Below are 20945 nucleotides of genomic sequence, written 5' to 3'. Positions count from 1 at the left end.
TCACGGCTACAAAGTTCATTAATAATGGGAAAAAGATCAATGTTTGAGCAAAGAGCGGTCTCCAAATTTGAAACCATTCACGTTATGTCTTTACAATTCTTACAAATATATTATTTATATAAACTAGTACATCTTTTTTATTTTCAGCAGGGTGTGTCATTTGTCCAAAAATATAAATTCAGATCAAAAAATTTTATTGATAATATTTATAAGTGGTAAGACAGTTATGAGCAACATCAAGTCATACAGTCAGGGACACGCAGGTCCCAACATAAACTAGTATAATATGCAGTGCTCAAACATTATTTATTAAAGGGGAATTATCAGCAGGTTAGATGAATCTAACCTGTTGATAGTCCCCTAATGCACACGGGGCTCCCAGGAGGAAGGTATGTCTCTTACCTTCCTCCTTGGTGCTGTTCCTGTGCAGTTAGAAGTTGAATCCACTGCCCCGAGCACCGTTAGGAGCATGGCCCTGCCCCCATAGCTGCTCAGCACAATGGGGGCAGGGCAGTGCTCCTAACTGTGCTTAGGGCCGTGGTTTCAACTACTATTAGTAGGTTCAATTTGTCTTACCTGCTGATAGTTCCCCTTTAGAAACTCTGAAAAAGACCTTTTTAAAGTAAAACAGCTTGTGTTCTACAATCATTACAAGAAGGAGTTTCCAGTTACTTTCCTTTCGGAATCCACAGTACGGGTATGTACACATAGGAATCTGGGCGGATCACTCACCGTGGATTCCTCCATTTGCCCCCGCTTGCGCCCGTGCCATAGACTTCATTCTATGCACAGGCGCAGGCGGATTAAGCCGTCCTCCCAAAGAAGTAACAAGTTCCTTCTTTGGGTGGACATCGGATTCCATCTGACCATAGAATGGAGTCTATGGGGCCAGCGGAAATTCAAGTGGGAGCACGCTTGGGGGGAAAGGAGCGATGGAATCTGCAGCGGGTGATCCGCCTGGATTTCTTACTGAGCACATACTCTTATGACTTGTACCAGTTCTGGATCCTGAGTGAAAGAAGTATGAAAGCATTTTTTTGAGTTTCATACTCAGAATTTTTAGAAAACACAGCAGAAACATATGGTCAGTCTTAAACTATTAAATGCACCACAAACAAAATGCTACATTTACCAAAACAAGCTTTAGATATGGCATCTTTTCTAGTGTTTTCCCCATAAGTTTCTCTAACACATTGCATAACAAAAAGTCCTCCAAACCCTTGAAAAAAGAAGTATATCTTCAGAAAACAGACCAAATGTATTCACTAGGTAGATTATGTTTGGCCCACTAAAGTCAATGCCATTTGGTATATGCCAAAATATCTTTTTGCTGGTATCCTGATTTATACCAGAGACATAGAATAGGCAATAAATGTAGATGTAATGTAAAAGAGCATGGTCTATGGTCTTCCACCCCTATCAATGGAATTAACAAAAAAGCTACAATTAAGTGGTGACCAATTAAATATTACTCTCATTTCATGTAGTGATTTCACTATATTCCATGAGCAGATGTAGAGATGAGCGAACATGTTCGTTCAAGCTCACTATTCGCCTGAATATGGCATCTGAATAGAAACATACAGTATAGTAAAACAAAAAGTCCTCCAAAACCTTGATAAAAAGAGTATACAGTTGTGCTCAAAAGTTTACATACCTCGGCAGAATTTTTGCTTTTTTCTCCTGTTTTCAAGACCAAAAAATTTCTTTTTCCCACTCATGGTTAGTGGTTAGGTGAAGCCATTTATTCTCAAACTACTTTGTTTTTTCTTTTTAAATCATAATGACAACCAAAAACATCCAAAAGACTCTGATCAAACGTTAACATACCCCAGTTCTTAATACTGTGTATTGCCCTCTTTAACATCAATTGACAGCTTGAAGTCTTTTGTGGTAGTTATGGATGGGGCTCTTTATTTTCTCAGATGCTAAACTGCCCATTCTTCTTGTCAAAGAAGTTCCTGCAAAGAGTAGCTTAATAATATTGAGGTCAGGATACTGAAATAACCACTCCAGAACCTTCACTTTGTTCTGATATTTTTTTCTTTTCCTTTTTGGTTTCCTTATAGATAAATGTACAGGAAAGATTTTTTCCTGTTTTCCTCACTTTATATTGGACTTTATCTTGGAGCAGGTGCGCAATATTGTCAGCTTGTAAAAGTGGCATAAGTCAGGAACCTGAGAGTGTTTAATGCATCCATGCTCCCCCTGCTGTGCCAGTTCCAGTTCTCTGGTGTTTCCATCACTTTCTGCAGTTTTCAGGTGCTCCAGACACTCTCCCTTCTGCCAAATAGGAGGCCTTTAGGAAAATGCTTTAGGAAGATTCTCCCATTGACATTAATGGGGGTTGTTTAATCAAATCAAGCACTCAAGCATTGGAAAATAATCAACTCGAGTAATGAACATTCTAGCATTTTAGTACTTGCTCATCTTTAGACAGTTGCAATTTCTAAATGATTTCCTCCATTAGGATAAAATATTCGCAAATCGGCACTTTCCGCCGAGTACGCCAGGGGGGCGGAAAGGGGGCGTGTAGTGGGCGGACTCAGAGTCCGCGCGATTTACCATCCGTTCCGCCCAAATATACGCCGAAAACCTACTCCAGTCCTCAGCTGGCGTAGGTTTTCGGTGGTGCGCACCGGCGCGCACGGGATTTATGTAGAGGCAATCCGCCTTTACATAAATCTCCGTAGCGCCGGAGCTGCGGGGGCATTTTTAAGTCCGGCGTAAAAAACGCCAGACTTAATAAATGCCCCCCATAGTGCTGTACTCGGCTAATATAAAGCCATCCTTATCTCGTATAGTATAAAGTATATACATATAGTACTTTAGTATATTATAGTACATTTGCCACATAGTGTTAATTAATACTCTAATTTTCCTCTAGCCACATTATGGCCACACTGTGAGAAAAGTGTGCATGAAGCATGTGTCTACGCTTCATTGTCTAAACAGACATTCCAATACATTTTTATGCTGGTTAACAAGGTTTGAAGTATTGATTCTACTTGCCTGCAGCTACCCTTTAATCTAAACAGAAATGATAGTGTGGCCAGTATAATGATTCCATAGTAACTGTACAGTCAAATGCTTTCATTGGTTCATCATCCATTACTGTATCGATTGCGTTTGTCAACATCTTTAGCGTAGATCATGAAGACCTAATAAGGACCAGTACAGAAAGCAATGCACAGTCAGCTGTTTTAAATGGATATTTGAACAGCAACCTGCTAAATACTGGATGGCTGATAGGTTAAACTATTAAACACAGAGTTAACAGTCTGAGTCATAGCATGTTAACTAGACGCGTTAACCCAACAAGTCTGACTGTTGACTCTGTATAACGTTTTGGATCTCATATGGTGATAAACAACAGATCATGGTACTGATAAAAACAACAGAACATGGCATAAAAAATAGCTTCCACACAGTTCTATGGGTTCAGAACATATATTCATAAAAATAAGTTGTTGTTTTTTTGTTTTGTTTTTTTAAACTAGAAAAAAAAAGGGTTTTGTTGTAATTGTACTGACCTGAAATCTTAAAGGAAAACTATTAGCAGGTTTGTGCATTTAAACCTGTTGATTGTTCCGGCGGCCACTGAACTCTGGTGCTGCTCTTCTAAAGCTTATAAGTCCCACCATTGTTGTGATATTCAATCTTATAAAAATATTTAAATTTGCTTTTTAGGAGCAATGAGGGATTTCCCCAGCCCCCCAGAGCACCGTTCAGCCTGTCGACTTGACACACTCACCTCTTGATGCATACTCCAGCCTGTTGTTTATGCATAAGTAGGCCTGAGCATGTGAGCCGGCGGGTGGGTCAAACGGTGCTCTGGGGGGCCGAGGAACGCTCCCAGTGCTAGTAACGAGTTAACTTACATATTTGGATGAAGCTGCCGCGTAAGATAGTATATTTGTCATAAATAGAGATGAGCGAACATGCTCGTGCGAACTTGGTACTCGTTCGAGTATTAGGGTACTCGGTGATGCTTGTTACTCGCAGGAGCATCTTGCGATACTCGAGACAATGGCATCTTCCTCTTCCTGCATGTTTGGCGGCTTTTTTTCAGCCAATCATCATGCAGGAGAGTCTTTGGGAGCTCGTAGTATCACGAGGGAAACCTACATGTCGATAGCAGCGATTGGCTGGTCAGATCAGGTGACCTGGACATACTGTATAAGAATCAGGTCCCGCGATGCTTGCTTCAGACGAAGGCTGGATGAGCATAGGGAGAGAGCTGCTGTCTGTCAGGGAGAGTGTTAGGCAGGGAATTAGTGTGCAGTTAGGCAGGAATCCGACACGAAGAACCCAACAGTCCTTCTAAGGGCTTAAAATTAAAAAAATCTGCTGTCAGTAGTCAATTTGTCCTGTTGCTGACATTCTCTTGGCTGGCTGGGATCTGTAGTTCAGCTATACTTATCCTCACTGTGCTGTGTCCTGTGCACGTGGTGAGAGAGACGGGGATCAGAGAAGTACAGCTATTGCATCAGTGTGTCCAAGGCTGTAGTTTGAACCCTGATAGACATCAATCAACTCAGGAGATTACAGTGAACAGAAGTTGTAGCAAGGGAGGAGGTACAGGAACATGGGGGAGAGAGCCAAAAGCCCATAATTTGGCGTAATCTTGCGATTAGCCAGCCCCAGAGGTGTCCATGCATGCTGCCCCTAATGATTCCTGTCCATTTACGTGTTGTTTCCATCATTTTCTGAGGTTTCCAGGTTTTCACGCAACCTTACCTGTGCAGAGCTTTGGTCCCCTGCAAAAATGCTCGATTTTCCCATTGACTTCAATGGGGTTCGTTACTCGAAGCGAGCATCCGAGCATCGGGAAATATTCGTCTTGAGTATCAAGCACCCAAGCATTTTGGTACTCGCTCATCACTAATCATAAATTGTGATGGTAACTTTTGTGTAGAAACACCAAAATGGTCTTTATTAAAGGACAACTCCCACGTTTTTTTCCCCTTAACTAACACACAGTACAAAGATATATAAATTTGTAATGTATGTTAGTCACCTGTCTGCAGCCGTTCCGCCTCTTTTACACCCCCCCACCCCCCCCGAACACCCCCCCACCCCCACCCGGAAGTAAGAAAAAAATCGATACTTACGTATTTGCTGTCGACACCGCCCTCTTCTCCCGCCGCCATTTTGTGACAATGTCGTAGTATCACGAGGGAACCCTACATGTCGATAGCAGCGATTGGCTGGCCAGATCAGGTGACCTGGACATACTGTATAAGAATCAGGTCCCGCGATGCTTGCTTCAGACGAAGGCTGGATGAGCATAGGGAGAGAGCTGCTGTCTGTCAGGGAGAGTGTTAGGCAGGGAATTAGTGTGCAGTTAGGCAGGAATCCGACACGAAGAACCCAACAGTCCTTCTAAGGGCTTAAAATTAAAAAAAAAAAAATTTTTTTAGCTACTCTTGGCTGCTGGCTTGGACTGTGCAACGGGTGCCTTAAAAAAAGAACCAGCACCAGTTACACATATACTCTATACGTCTACCCCCAAATCTGCTGTCAGTAGTCAATTTGTCCTGTTGCTGACATTCTCTTGGCTGGCTGGGATCTTTTACACCCCCTTTTACACTTACGTATTTGCTGTCGACACCGCCCTCTTCTCCCGCCGCCATTTTGTGACAATGTCATCACAAGTGGGGGGTGGGCCAGGTCATCTTTTTCTTCTGAGTCTTCCTTTATAATGAAGCGAAAAGGGTGCCGGTGCGCGTGCGCACCCGCAGCCTTTTCATTGGCTGAAATGAATCACATGGCTTCCAGCTTGCTCAGCTCTGATTAGCTAAGCAAGCTGGAAGCCATGTGATGCAATCCAGCCAATGAAAAGGCTGCCGGTGCGCACTCGCATTGCCAGCCTTTTCGCTCTCATTCATGCCGTGGGACCCCAGAAGTGAGGAAGAAGATGAAGACACGGACGGGTTTGACCGGGACCGCGGTTGGCGGGATTTTCGACTGGCGATCAACTTAGGAGGGATGGTGGGTATAGGTTCTGTGTCTGTTAGTGTTTTATTTTTATTTTTTTTGCTGACGCGGGAGTTGTCCTTTAACCTCTTAACGACAAAGGGCGTATATTTATGCCCTATTGCCGGTAAGGGCATTCAGAGCTGGGCCGCGCGGCGACCCCGCTCTGAACCGCGGCGGTCCCGGGTGCCGCTTGTAGCCCAGGACCGCAGGTATTAGCGGGCACGGTCCGATCGCTGTGCCCGCTAATACAGTAATCAGATGTAGCTGTCAAACATGACAGCTGCATCCGATTACCGGATTCAGCTTATCCTTGGTGTCTAGTGGCGGAGATCGCTTCCCCGGGACGTTATCCCGGAGGAGCGATCTCCATTTCTGAAGCCGGCCGGGGACCGCTCCAAGATGGTGCCGTCCCCGGCTCGGCACTCGTTTACTTCCGGCTGCAGCAGCCGGAAGTAAACGAGTGCCTATCTCATGGATCTCTGCAGCATATCTATGCTGCAGAGATCTCTATGAGAGATCAAAGCATTTATACTAGAAGTCCCCCAGGGGGGCTTCTAGTATAAGTGTAAAAGTAAAAAAAAAAGTTTTGTTGTCAATAAAAAGCCCCCTTCCCTAATAAAAGTCTGAATCACCCCCCTTTTCCCAGGTTATAAATAAAAGTAAATAAATAAATAAATAAATAAACATGTTTGCTATCGCCACGTGCGTAATCGCCTGAACTATTAATTAATCACATTCCTGATCTTGCACGGTAAACGGTGTCAGCGCAAAAAAATCCCAAAGTGCAAAATTGCGCATTTTTGGTTGCATCAAATCCAGAAAAATTGTAATAAAAGGCGATCAAAAAGTCATATATGTGCAATCAAGGTACTGATAGAAAGATCACATCATGGCGCAAAAAATGACACCTCACACAGCCCCATAGACCAAAGGATAAAAGCAATATGAGCCTGGGAATGGAGCTGTTTTAAGTGACATATATTTGTTGACAATGGTTATACATGTTACATATCGTTGTAATCGTAACAACTTGAGGAACATATATAACAAGTCAGTTTTACCCCACGGTGAATGGCGTAAAAACACATTTCCCCCTAATAAACAAAACATGTTTTTTTTTTCAATTTCACCACACATTTATTTTTTTTCTGGTTTCGCAGGGCACTTTATGCAAAAATTCAGCCTGTCATTGCAAAGTACAATTACTGACGCAAAAAATAAGGGCTCATGTGGGTTTCTAGGTGGAAAAATGCGAGTGCTATGGCCTTTTGAGCACAAGGAGGAAAAAACGAAAACGCAAAAATCTAAATTGGCTCTGTCTTTAAGGGGTTAATCTCAGCTAAAGGTGGTACCCATCCCTGAAAAGTCAAGGGCTAGCAAAACTTTCCACTTTACAGTACCTCTCTGCCCCTTCCTAGCATGACTGACAGATAATAATATGGTAAGGTCCAATTACTATCAGAGCATTGTAACCTCTGGCAATCATTTGTTACGCACGCATAGTGACTGACAGTGGACACTGTTGGGACTTCTGCTATTGGTTAGATGGGGCAGCTATAACAATTGGACTAAACAACATAATTAAAGATAATATAATTGACAGTACCAAATAAATATATGCCAAAAATCTCTCCTTTTTTTTTTAAATCAGATAATTTTTATTGAAAGTATTTTTCATTTTTGGACAGCTTCACACAGAAAACAAGAAACAAAACACTCAAAAACAGTGCCAAGGGTAGGAGAAAAAAAAATAAAAATAAGCCAAGATTATGTATTTCTCCATGCAGGGGGCAACTGCAATTAAAAAGAATCGGTATACTGTATATACGACAGTATATGTATAATACACTGAATCCAAACAGTACGTAGACATTGAATTGAAACCATTATAAGAAGTAAATTAAAATTGAAACACATATGTCTCACCACTATGTCTGTGGCCTTCCTAGAGAGAATCTATATATTTGCACTTCACACCTACGGCTGTACATACATATTAGATTATAACACTGCTGGGAGGGAGTGGTGGCAGTCTACAACTCTGCAACAGCGCCCTAGATGGGAGACCTGGGGTGTCCACCCATATTCCCCATATTTTCTCAAATTTTTGAGGGCACTTCCTTTTAATATACACCGCACGCTCCAGTCTAGGGTATTATTTATTTTCTGTATATACTCTTGTTTAGTAGGTGGGACATGCTGTATCCAATGGGCAGCTATAACCTTACGGGCTTGATAAAGCATTCTCTGCACAGCTATGAGAGTGTGCTCATCCGCATCTGGGAATTCCAGGATCCCCAGCATACACACCCTGGGACTAAAAGAAAGGCTCACCGAGTAAGCCCTCCTCACAATCTCCACAACCCCCTTCCAGAAGTCCTCCAATTGTGCACAGCCCCACATCATATGTAATAAGTTTGCCTCCTCTGCACCACATCGGGGGCAATTAGGTTCCGGCCAAGAACCTATCCTATGTAGGAGGATTGGAGGAGGATACCCGGTGGAGGAGATACAGTTGTGAGAGTCGCTGTGCCTCACTTAAGGATATCTTAGTAGTAAGTTCAAGTTCGTCCTGCCAATGATCATCTCAGATGTCTCCCACATCCGCCTCCCATTTATCTTTGATAGAGAGAGGGTGCTTTTGGAGGTGCTCACACAATAAGTCAGCATATATGGTCGATATAAGACCCTTGGCCGAATTGTCGGGGGAGATGTATGCTAGGGAGACATGCGAGGGGGTAGTCATTTGTCCAGTGCGTTCTTGGGTCGTGTATGCATGGCGCACCTGGAGGTATTGGTAGAACTGCGAGTTAGGGACATTATAAGTCTCCCGAATATGATCAAAGGACACAAAGTTATCCTCCTGTCTTAGCTGATGCAGACCAAAAATCTCTCCTAAAGGAAAGACAACCCTTCTGCAGACCGCTGTTTCCCCTCCAGGGTTGTTGCCCCTCTTTAGCGCAGAGCAGCGTGTTGGCTGACTTGTGAGAGCCTATTGACAAGGATCAAAGTGACAAGAAAAATAAATTATACACCTTAGTTCACACAGGGTGGATTGTGCCAGATATAAGGGCCGCCTTTATCCCCTTCATATAGCCATCAAAAATAAAGATACTGACAAATTCACTTTGCTTAATTTTTCATATTTTCAGAGTCTTTGCAACAATAAGCACTTTACAAACTTTGTATAAATCACCAGTGTGCAAATAGATGCTTCAGTGGGACTCCGTCTTGGCGTCCTGCTTAGGTCGCTGTTAAAGTCCTCATTTGAGCTTATGCGGCAGAGACCTCCACGATGGGAAGGAGGCCAGATAGCTGCGTCTTCACATAATCACGCAACATTTGGGAGTAGTGATCTCCTTTTTCAAACGTCGCGTGATTATGTGAAGACGCTGCTATCTAGGCTCTCACAAGTCAGCCAACACGCTGCTCTGCGCTAAAGAGGGGCAACAACCCTGGAGGGGAAACAGCGGTCTGCAGAAGGGTTGTCTTTCCTTTAGGAGAGATTTTTGGCATATATTTATTTGGTACTGTCAATTATATTATCTTTAAATATGTTGTTTAGTCCTATCGTTATAGCTGCCCCATCTAACCAATAGCAGAAGTCCCAACAGTGTCCACTGTCAGTCACTGTGCGTGCGTAACAAATGATTGCCAGAGGTTACAATGCTCTGATAGTAATTGGATGAATGTGTCAGTATCTTTATTTTTGAAGGATCAAAGTGATACTAGTTATCCAAAAGGAGAGTGCATCAAGACATGTAGAGACTAAAAGGTCAAAATAAAAAAATAGCTCTTACACCCCTTAGTCAAAGTGGTATCCCTTCAAGTCAGTGCTTAACACCAGAAAATGCCCTTACTAAAGTCTCTAAAGATCTCCTCTCTGCAAAATCTAAAGGCGACCATTCTCTGCTCATTCTCCTGGACCTATCTGCAGCTTTTGACACTGTAGACCACCAGCTCCTCCTCTCCACGCTCCGCTCTTTAGGCCTCAAGGACTTTGCTTTCCTAGTTTTCCTCCTATCTCTCTGACCGCTCCTTTAGTGTATCACTTTCTGGCTCCACGTCATCTTCTCTTCCCCTTACAGTCGGGGTTCCTTAGGGATCAGTCCTGGGCCCTCTCCTTTTCTCACTTTACACTTTACCCATCGGACAAATGATCAGCAAGTTTGGTTTTCAGTACCATCTCTATGCTGATGATACCCAGCTGTATACCTCCTCCCGTGATATCACCCCCGCTCTTCTACAGAACACCAGTAACTGTCTGTCTGCCGTCTCTAACGTTATGTCCTCCCTATTCCGAAAACTAAACCTTGCTAAGGCTAGGTTCACACTGCGTTTTCAGCATCCGTTTAACGCATCGGTTTTTTGCAAAAAATGCATGAAAAACGGATTGCAAAATACGGATTCATTTGTGTGCATCCGTTTTTCCATTGACTTCCATTATAAAAAAAACGGATCCGTTTTTTTTGGCGGACCAAAACGGACCAAAAAACGTTGCTGACCCTATTTTTCTGGACGTAAAAAAAAAACGGATCCGTTAAACGGATGCTGAAAACGCAGTGTGAACCTAGCCTAAGACTGAGCTGCTTGTATTCCCTCCCTCTGCTAACTGCCCCCTACCTGACATCTCCATCTCTGTCTGTGGTGCGACCATAACCCCTACACAACAAGCCCACTGCCTTGGGGTTATGTTTGACTCGGATCTCTCCTTCACTCCTCGTATTAAATCTCTTTAACGTTCCTGTAATCTGCATCTAAAACATCTCAAAATCCGTCCTTTCCTTACTGTCGATTCAGCTAAAACTCTTATTGTGGCTCTGATTCATTCCCGTCTAGACTACTGCAATTCCTTACTAATCGGCCTTCCTTCCTCTAAACTCTCCTCTCTCCAGTCCATTCTCAATACAGCGGCCAGGCTCATCTCCCTGTCCATCCACTATACAGATGCCTCCCCACTGTGCCAGTCACTACACTGGCTCCCTATTAAACACAGGATACAATACAAAGTCCTCCTGCTTACCCATAAAGCTCTCCACAGTGCTGCACCTCCCTATATCTCCTCCCTCATCTCTGTCTACCATCCTACCCGTGCCTAACGCTCCTCTAATGACTTACGACTAACATCCACCTTGATCCGCACCTCTCACTCCCGTCTCCAGGACTTCACCTGATCTGCACCAGTTCTATGGAATCCATTACCCAAGACTGTCAGACTCACCTCCAATACACAAAGCTTCAAATGTGCCCTCAAAACACATCTGTTCAAGCAGGCTTAGCAGGTTCCCTAAATTGACTGCTACCCTCAACCCGCCCCCACTACCACCACCACACACACACACACACACACACATACATACATGCACACACAGACACATACATACACACACACCAAGCATTTAAGCACTTAGACCTGTGCATGCAGGCATTGGCCGGACCATAAGAACAATGAGGTGCTTTGCCCCTCTGCCATTTTGTCTCAAACCCCCTCCTGATAGTATGTAAGCTCATGCATGAGAGCAGGGACCTCACTCCTCATGTATGGATAATTATATGTATATCTCTGTAACGTCTATTTTTGTCTATGGATATAGCCCTAGAATTGTAAAGTGCTGCGGAATCTGTTGGCGCTATATAAATAAAAATAATAATAATTATTATTATTATTATTATTATTATTATTATTAACTCCATCCAAGAGTCTTAGAACATGAACAACATTAACAAAAAATGTCTCTAAAAGGAAAGGACTAGTATCCCTTTGACTAAAGTTGATAAGCCTCGCACTAGCCAGACAACACCCCACACTGTTCTGGGGAGGTGCAACAACCCTGAAATAGCTGTCTGCAGATGGGAAGGTGTGGCATACATCCCTGGTCAATGTTCTAAGACTCCTAGATGGAGTGAAACACTGACTTGAAGGGACACCACTTTACTTAAGTGGTGTGGGCACTATTTGCATATCCTTTCTTTCTAGGATTCCCAGTAGAGCATGAATGGCCTTTCAGTCTCCACACATCTTTATGACTGACTCTCCTTATGGAGAACTAGTATCCCTTTGACCTTACAAATACTTAAAAATTGACAGCAAAGACCTGATTTGCATAAAATACCCCACACATTTTAGGTGTAAATACAATTTTATTTTTAAGCCTCAATTAAAGAGCGCCTACAAGGCTATATTACTGCAATATTTCTAGAGGAGAATATAAACCTCCATAAAATGGCACTGTTTTTTTTTTGTTTTTTTTTGTTAATTTTAATCAAAGGGAATCCAACAATATGGCCTCCTTATGAATGCTGTATTACAGATCTGTACAACCCCAAGGTTCTATGGAAATGTAACACAGTGTCATGAAACCTTCAATATATTCACATTTTGTAATTATTAGGTATGAGAATATGGTCTCCAGAAGCCTCAGCTGTGGTTACACTAAGTGAAGACGACAGAAGTGTTGATTAAGCTGGAACTTCTGCTGTGCACAGATTGTAAAGTTACAAACCACCATGCCATGAAACTTTATTCTTAGATACCCCTGAATGACTCTGTTGGTAAAACCATTGCAATTCTCATGATCGTATGTGCAAGCTAAGCTCATGAGACCACAAACTTCAAATTGCAACAAAACTTAATGAATATTAAATCCATTTTAATTGTAATGCGCCCCTGACTTCCAGCTGATAATTTGCTTTTGCAGATGTGGTTAAACATAATTCTGTAGTAATGAAATGGTTGGGACTTGATTATAGAGCCCCAGATTATATAAATTCATCCTGAAAGAGATTCTAAAACCTATACCAGCAATATACGACTACCGATAATATACTCTCACTGCATAGTCATCATTTCACTGATAGAGTAAAAAAAAATTACTTCAATAATTTATATTAATACTAAGCATGCTATGCTCAAATAATAAACAAATAGCCCCGAAAAATACAAAAAACGAGGAAAAGCAAACAAAAAAGCATGTGTAGTCTCTGGTTAAAGAAGAGTCAACATCCTTAAGGGGAGTGTGGGTGGAGTTTCCATGAGCATCGTCTTAGGGTCTCTTTTATCGATGGTGAAGTTCAACCATTAACATGTAGGTTCCTCTGGTGGTATATGGTAGGTGAGAAAGGTAATAATAGTAATATCAGGGCAGCCGTCCCTGTCGCTACCCTTTTAGGCCCTCAAGATACTTTCCCTCTGGACCGAGCCCTTGCCCTAGAGTCCCTAGTAAACCTACTAAACGGTGGAGAAGTTGTACACCAATAAAGTAGGTGGCATGTGTCCAATTAGCATCCACATAAATGCCAGGACCAATCATTTCTAGGCAGAACAATGCAGGGCATTTCACACTGACTCCATCTGCTTTCCCTCCTTCTCTTTGGGATTATTTGTTATATTAGGCTTAGTTACAGTACCTTAATACACTAGTCAGATATTTGATTATTGTATTTTTCAAATACCTTGATTTTAGTAAGGCTATTGGTGTAGTAATAATAATAATAATTATTATTAAAGATGAGAGCAACTTGACCATGCTTGTGTCCGATCATTCGGCATTTATATACTGTTGACTAAAGAAGTTGAATGCCCTAGGGAGTCCAGGAAAATATGAATACTGCCATAGGACATAGGCCGTATCTAGAGATGAGTGAACCGGTTTAGGGTTTGAGTCCCCCCGAACGATCGGCATTTGATTAGCGGGGGCTGCTGAAGTTGGATAAAGCTCTAAGGTTGTCTGGAAAACATGGATACAGCCAATGACTATATCCATGTTTTCCACATAGCCTTAGGGCTTTATCCAACTTCAGCAGCCACCGGTAATCAAATGCCGAAAGTTCGGGTTCGGAGGTTCGCTCATCTCTATCTGTATCCATGTTTTCCCGTACTCCCTAGGGCTGCATCCAACTTTTTCAATTGCTCTACCCTTTTTCAACTGGGGTTGCTCTCAACTCTAATAATAAGATCAACAACAATAACAACATAACAGCAAATTTGAGTCTTGCAAGCAAATAGTGAGACAAAAAAACTAAACATTCATGTGTATAGGTAGTGGTATAAGGCTATGTTCACACAACATACCTTTTATGACAAGAACTGCCCTTATTTGCAATTAAAATAATATCCGTTCTTGTCATAAAAAAATTGTTGCATTGAAGTCAATGCAAATAAAATGCGTTGCTCCCACAGTGTATTGAACAATGGCCGTTGTTTGGTACAGCCGTGGAAATAATTGGCATGTCAACTCTTTCCGACTATTGTGCATTGAAATCAATGCAATATTCAGTGCAACAAAGGCCATTGTTTAGCACTCACTACAACGGCTGTTGTTTCTGAGCGCCAAACAATGGTCGTTGTTCATACATTGTGGGAACATTGCATAAAAATGCTGAACTTTTCTATCACATGCAATCAGTTATTTATTTATTTAGTTAGTTAGTTAGTTATTTTTTTCAAATGACAGAATTAGGGATGAGTGAACTTTTCAAAAATTCAGTTCGATCCGGCGAACTTTCATGAAGTTCGGATTCGTACGAACGGAACCTAAAACAAACCCTAGTATAACTGTTGAATAATTGCAACTACATTAGTGGGAATCTGATAGGGTATAGTTTCGAGTAGTTGCAATTGCTATTACAATGAAAAAAGTGGAAAGAATCAAATGCAAAAATAGTGAAAAAAAATCAGCCAAGGTGTAATTACACGGGACATAGGACACAAAGTTCCTTGGACCCAGTAGGGTGGAAAACAGACATTTGACAGTGGAACCAGCAGCAGTAATAGTACTGTATTGGACCCAGTATGATTGACAACAGACAATTGATGGAGGAGGAGGAGGAGGAGGAGGCAGCAGCACTTGATTGCACCCAGCCCAGTATGGTTGAGAAGAGACTATTGGAGGAGGCGGCACCACTTGATTGCCAACATTTTTCTACTCAACTGTGCAGTGATGGGACAGCTGATGGGAGTTTTTTTTTCTGGGACAGTGATGGGACTTTTTTTGGACTGTTTTTTTTTTTAAACTTTTTTGGTTGCGGCTAAATAGGGTTCTCCTATTATTTTTTGAAGCTTTATTGTAAAGATATGAGGATCTGAGGAGACTAATTTAAGGTCACACCCTAACAGGTGTGATGTCACACATCTTGATATTCACAGAAAACCAGGATACAAGGGATTATAGAATAATTATTATAATAATCCCTTGTATCCTGGTCTATTCTGTGATTTTTTTTTGTTACAGTTTTTTTTAACTAGATTCATTACGAACTTTCTCAAAGTTCATATTTGAATCTGGTTCGTTATGGTTCGATTCGCTCATCCCTAGTCAGAATATTCTAGATATGGGCCCAAATTTATTAAAATTTGCAAAATGGAAACATGTTAACTGCCCGTAGCAACCAATCATAGCACAAATGAAAAGCTGGGCTGTGGTTGGTTGCTATACACAAGTTTCTATTTTATACTCTTTTATACTCTTTATATGAAAAATTTAGAGAATTTTTTTTTTTTTTTTAAATTTCTATAGTTTTCCTATAGGACTCGTTGGGTAAATTAAAAGTTACTCCATAGCAAACAGCGGGAGAGCCTTGAATTCTTTTTCTACTTTTAGCTCAGCTAGTCATGACTTCCAAGAGGGTTAGAGAACCAGGGGCAATTGTGGTTGGGAAGGGTGAGGGAGGGATGATTATTTTTGTTGATTGTAGCTATTGGCATAGTTATAGAGTTGGTACTTAAGATGTTTAGTTAGCAAACCTCGCTTTGTAAAATCTCTCTTTATGTCTTTATGTTGTATCTTACTGACGTTCCTCTATGGTGGGCTTGTACGTCCACTTCTTGGTATATTTTTGTAAAATTGAAAAACCAAAATAAAAATATGTTTGGAAAAAAGAAAAAAAAAACATTTTAAAAAAATCATGTTTTTTAAATGAGCTTTCCAAACAAAATAGAAAAGCCACAAAATAAGACTGTATGAAGGAGGCTTTAACATGTCCAAAACAGAAAAAAATCTCAGTGTAAATAAACCTTAAACTTATCTATCCCTCGCAGATGAGATAGTAGCAGCCAAAGCAAATAAATGTAATTGTAGGGTGCTCAACGGTAGCCAGATGTTCCAATTATCTGAACTTGCCTATTATGCCTGCTGGAGAGAAGGCAAATAAACTGAGACTATTTACTATGAAGAACAGGCTAATGGCTCTTAACCCACCAATGTACTGTTTAAATGCAGATTTTTTTGTGGAATTATTAAAACTCCTTTAAATGAATATAGTAGTACTGAAGCTAACATTTTAATATCTTTTCAGATTTGTTTTACAACACAATAGTTAATGTGCTGCTATCTGAATCTGACAGGCCTCACTATCTTGCAAATTACCAGTACAAATTACCAGCCTTTGTCCTGCTACAATTGACATGTCACCAACTTTTATAGCTAATGAGCTCTTTGCTGGATGAGCAATAGTGTCAGAGGTTATCTGGGAGCTAACCCTACTAAACAGACTATAAATATTTCTTTTACGCAGCACCTGATAGCTATGTGCTGCCACGTTATCTATTCTACTACTACGGTGGACATGTTACTGATTAAATTAGTTGATTTAATGGCAGGAATGGCATTTCATTTACATTGGTACTGGGAATGTGAATGCAAATCTCACCCACAAGAAGCAAGCACTATTGTGTTCTTTATCCACATGAAAAAACAATTCTTTTTAAAACCATTAAAAACTCTATCTACTCTCCCATACTCCTGGCAGTTATATTCATTAAATGTTAATACACCAGTCATGTCAAACTCTGGAGCCATTATTTTGGGCCCGCCATGCTTTTCCATTGCTGTGTTAAATTTGGCCCACCTGACGTTGCAGCAGATTATAATACGGGTGATCCAGATGGCCACTCGGACCACCCTCATTATAATCTCTTAGGCCGCAGGCAGTTTTTAGCCTATGGCCTAGAAGTATGTCAGTAGTGCCCCGATGCCGGCAACGTGGTGACGTCATAGCACGTGTCCTCCGCCGGGCGCCTCCCGCAGCCTCAGGAAACACAGGAAGGGTGAGTCCAAGCTAATGGGGCAGTCATGAACAACTACAGTAGGGGATGGCTTCTATGTTAGACACTATTCTGGAGGGCTGGCTTCTACATAAGAAATTTGGGGAGGGCTGGCTACTATATAAGACAATTGGAGGGGGAACTGGATACTATATAAGAGACTATTTTAAGGACTGGCTTCTATATAAGACACTATTGGGGAGGGCTGGCTTCTATATAAGAGACTATTGGGGAGGGCTGGCTACTATATAAGACACTATTGGTAGGACTGGCTACTATATAAGACACTATTGGGAGGGCTGGCTTCTATATAAGAGACTATTGGGAGGGCTGGCTACTATATTGGGCACTTTTAGGTGTGCTGGCTACTATATGGGTCACTATTGGGAGGGCTGGCTACTATGTGGGGCTCTAATAGTAGGCCTGGCTAGTATGTGGGGCACTACCGGGGGGGGGGGCTATTACATGGGGCACAATTATGGGATTACCTACTGCTTGAGGGATATAATTGGTAACTACCATGTGGGGACAGTTACTTTAGGATAGACAGTGCCAGGAACGCCGCACGCTGCTCTGACAGTGCCAAAAACGCTGCATGCACTTTTCATTAAATATCAAGGTTCCCTCTGCGCAGAATCCACTAACTTTCTGAAACATTCCTTTTACATTTCTAAACCCAGTAGACATGTTTTTTGTTTTTTTTTGCACAGACTTGTGGGCTATTGAATCCATTGGACATTAACAGCCTTAGTAGTGCCAAAAAGTTGTTTGTGTGTACTGATGTTATATTTACACTCACCGGCCACTTTATTAGGTACACCATGCTAGTAACGGGTTGGACCCCCTTTTGCCTTGAGAACTGCCTCAATTCTTCGTGGCATAGATTCAACAAGGTGCTGGAAGCATTCCTCAGAGATTTTGGTCCATATTGACATGATGGCATCACACAGTTGCCACAGATTTGTCGGCTGCACATCCATGATGCGAATCTCCCGTTCCACCACATCCCAAAGATGCTCTATTGGATTGAGATCTGGTGACTGTGGAGGCCATTTGAGTACAGTGAACTCATTGTCATGTTCAAGAAACTAGTCTGAGATGATTCTAGCTTTATGACATGGTGCATTATCCTGCTGAAAGTAGCCATCAGATGTTGGGTACATTGAGGTCATAAAGGGATGGATATGGTAAGCAACAATACTCAAGTAGGCTGTGGCGTTGCAACGATGCTCAGTTGGTACCAAGGGGCCCAAAGTGTGCCAAGAAAATATTCCCCACACCATGACACCACCACCACTAGCCTGAACCGTTGATACAAGGCAGGATGGATCCATGCTTTCATGTTGTTGACGCCAAATTCTGACCCTACCATCCGAATGTCGCAGCAGAAATCAAGACTCATCAGACCAGGCAACGTTTTTCCAATCTTCTACTGTCCAATTTCGATGAGCTTGTGCAAATTGTAGCCTCAGTTTCCTGTTCTTAGCTGAAAGGAGTGGCACCCGGTGTTGTCTTCTGCTGCTGTAGCCCATCTGCCTCAAAGTTCGACGTACTGTGCGTTCAGAGATGCTCTTCTGCCTACCTTGGTTGTAACGGTTGGCTATTTGAGTCACTGTTGCCTTTCTATCAGCCCACAGAACTGCCGCTCACTGGATGTTTTTTCTCTTTTTCGGACCATTCTCTGTAAACCCTAGAGATGGTTGTGCGTGAAAATCCCAATAGATCAGCAGTTTCTGAAATACTCAGACCAGCCCTTCTGGCACCAACAACCATGCCACATTCAAAGGCACTCAAATCACCTTTCTTCCCCATACTGATGCTCGGTTTGAACTGCAGGAGATTGTCTTGACCATGTCTACATGCCTAAATGCACTGAGTTGCCGCCATGTGATTGGCTGATTAGAAATTAAGTGGTAACGTGCAGTTGGACAGGTGTACCTAATAAAGTGGCCGGTGAGTGTATATGTAAATGACTAATAACATTATTTTTAGAACCCTATTTTTACACTCACATATATATGTTAAGTACATATGGCTCCACAGCTTTTTTTCATAACTATAACACTAGAGATGAGTAAACTGAACTTCCAGAACAGAAATCCGTTCCAAACTTTGCTAAAATCTAATCACTGGCTGACTGAAACAGGATTGTGTCACAGCCACAGTGATTGGCTGAGCGGGCTGCCACTCTTGAGACAAGACATTAAGTGATTGGTTGGATGGGATTTTGGTGGCTGTGGGGATTGGATAAGAAGGACAAAGGGGCAGCGTGGACAGGTAAGTATAGACAAGCAAATTTTTTTAACCACACTAGAATCGTTGAGCTGTTTTACTGTGGTTCGTTTCAGATTAATCCAAACTTTACAGTCAATACAAGGAGAGCGGCAAATGAAAGATTAATTTAAAACTGGATGAGTGCCGTGGCATTTCTTCTGATCTTACACTAATTTATTTAAGACCCCATCACTTCTAAGGGCCCATTTACACAGAAAGATTATCTGACAGGTTATCTGCCAAAGAATTGAAGCCAAAGCCAGGAATGGATTTGAAAAGAAGAGAAATCTCAGGCTTTCCTTTATGACCTGATCCCTGTTTATAGTCTGTTCCTGTTTTTGGCTTCAAATCTTTGGCAGATAATCTTTCTGTGTAAATGGACCCTGATGCAACAATGACCCACAAATCTGGTGCAACTTACGCCAGTCAGTAGGTAGCAAGAATAAAAATGAACTCCAGTACAGGGAGCAAAACCTTCTACTTATGATTTAAAATTACTGTTTTAGGGCGTGCTGCAAGTTCTAAAGCTCATTTAACATGTCTATTTGATTCAAATGTTTTTTCTTCACATATGTCTAGGGCCACAAGCTGATCTGTAGATACAAAATAAGCTTTTGGCATATAGAGTATTGCAGCCAACACAGCTTGGCAGTATTACCAAAGAGCGCTGGCACATTAATTGAATGGAGCATCCAAGACCCACCGCAGACATTGCCTGCTCAACTGAACTAAAAGCAGATACTGCTGCTTCACAGCAAGAAGCATACTGGAAAATATAATCTCATCAAGGCAGGCAGAGGCCGTGGCAATAAAGGCTCTGCCTCTTCTTAGCAGGTGCTTTGACTTTACACATCTGCTAGCCATATTATTGTTAATGTAGAACTAAATCATATAGGTTCTTAGTGACATGTTTACAAATGTACATTTAAAATGTAGCTTTTTAAGGCCATGTATGCAGATAATAGACATATTGAACATGTTGGTATATATTTGATAAAATATTTTATAGCACCAAATCAAAGGGAGGTATATTTTTTATGGAACTAGTTGTATTGAAGTACATATAATAAATTATTATTTATCACAACTTGATTCTTTGGGTCTTTGTAGTTACAGTGGTATTTTTGCATAGTGAAAAGATTTTTTTTTAGAAAATAACTTGTTTTTATATCACAGCTTTTCAACAACTCAAAATGTTTAGTTTTTCTATTTATGCAGCTATGGGTGGCAATAGATATAGTATTCAGTGGCATCATATATTCTTTTCTTTTTTTTATAGTAGGATAAATCATTTTGTTTTTGTAAAAGATTTCTGGACCACTGTAGAAGAACTTTTTTTTATTAGTAAGCAACATCCTTGAAGTCCTATTACACAGGCTGATTATTTGTGAACTTGTCTGACGAAGGGATCTTTCAAATCCTGAAAGCTCACAATTCTAGCAATTTTTTGTTGGACAATAAAATACTGCCCAATCAGGCAAAATCAAACACATATCGCCCTACAAAATCAAGCAACAATCAGCCAAGGATACGATTGGCTGATCGTTGTCTTTTAGATAGTTTAAAAATCATTGGTCAGCGACTGCACATGACTCCCTGTAATAGGAGGTGCATGGTCCTTCGCTGGTGAAAGTATATAAGAAAATAA

The sequence above is a fragment of the Dendropsophus ebraccatus genome, chromosome 7, assembly GCF_027789765.1.
Source record: "Dendropsophus ebraccatus isolate aDenEbr1 chromosome 7, aDenEbr1.pat, whole genome shotgun sequence".
NCBI lineage: Eukaryota > Metazoa > Chordata > Amphibia > Anura > Hylidae > Dendropsophus > Dendropsophus ebraccatus.
This window is presented reverse-complemented; position numbering follows the sequence as displayed.